Source organism: Pteropus alecto, unplaced genomic scaffold, assembly GCF_000325575.1.
Source record: "Pteropus alecto unplaced genomic scaffold, ASM32557v1 scaffold12384, whole genome shotgun sequence".
In the NCBI taxonomy this organism is placed as follows: domain Eukaryota; kingdom Metazoa; phylum Chordata; class Mammalia; order Chiroptera; family Pteropodidae; genus Pteropus; species Pteropus alecto.
Window position 1 is genome coordinate 1 of NW_006435554.1, and position 1088 is coordinate 1088.

General features: G+C 54.9%; 1 non-coding gene across 1 annotated transcript; it reads left to right on the forward strand.

Moving 5' to 3' along the window:
• Window positions 1-909: 909 nt before the first annotated feature.
• Window positions 910-1028, forward strand: LOC112479008. The gene has a single exon (XR_003046019.1). It is a non-coding gene; the product is annotated as a 5S ribosomal RNA (ribosomal RNA).
• Window positions 1029-1088: the final 60 nt, after the last annotated feature.

Here is a 1088-nt window from a genome sequence, read left to right on the forward strand (position 1 = left end):
ACGACCTCAGTAGAAACCGGCACATCCTTCCCATAAAACAGGAAACATGAACAAAAGCCCAGCAACACATATAGACGAGTGTCAGAAACATCCCCGAAAAGGTAAGAAAGTTGCTCAGGTGTGCAGAGCTACTCCTGCGAATGGTCCTGGCGAGTCACAGAACCCAGGTGCCGTCACCTGCAGGAGAAACACTCCCTGGGAGAAGGGGGTGGCCCCGGCTTTGCCCTGTTATCGCAGGGAACCGAAAAGGCTGCTGGGAAGACGGGTGAGAGGCCAGCAGTGGCCAGCGCTGGTTCTCGGGTGTGGGGCGTCGAGGCGGAACCAGAGGGAGGCCCACAGCCGAGGGCGCCCCTGGGGCTTGTCGGACCCACCTCCCGACCAGGGGAGATGCTGCTCGGGACATTTAGAAATCTCAGTAAAGACACCAGAGACCAGATGCTCCCCAGCAAGGGTCACTTCAGCCGAGTCCTCCTTTACCTGGCTGTCGGGCTACAAACATCGAACAGAGCACAAGATGCAGCTTTCAAACTGCTCAGAGAGAAAGTAAGTGGAAAAATCGACTCACCCGATGTCACGAAGTTGCCCACACTGCAAAAGAACACAAAAAAATGACACCTCACGCCCACTGGTTGACTAAGAAAATGGCAGACAGTAGTATCAGGGAGGAGGTGGAGGAACCTGGGGAGGGCTCCGCGTCCTAGCCACCAGCCGCGAGACCACCAGGGCTGCAGAGGTGGAGGGACGGGGCCCTCACGGTCCTGGGGGGACTGCAAAATGGTTGCAGCCACTTTGGGAAACAGTAGAGAGTCACCTTGTGACTCAGCAATGTTAGACGTGTGCCCAAGAAAAGTGAAAATGGGTAGACCTACAAAAACTTGTTGAAAACGATCCAATCAAAAAATGGGCAGACCCTATGGCCACGCCACCCTGAACACGCCCGATCCCATCCGATCTCGGAAGCTAAGCAGGGTCGGGCCTGGTTAGTGCTTGGATGGGAGACCACCTGGGAAGACCAGGTGCTGTAGGCATAAAAAATAAAATAATGGGCAGAGAACCTGAACAGACGTTTCTCCCTAGAGGACATACAA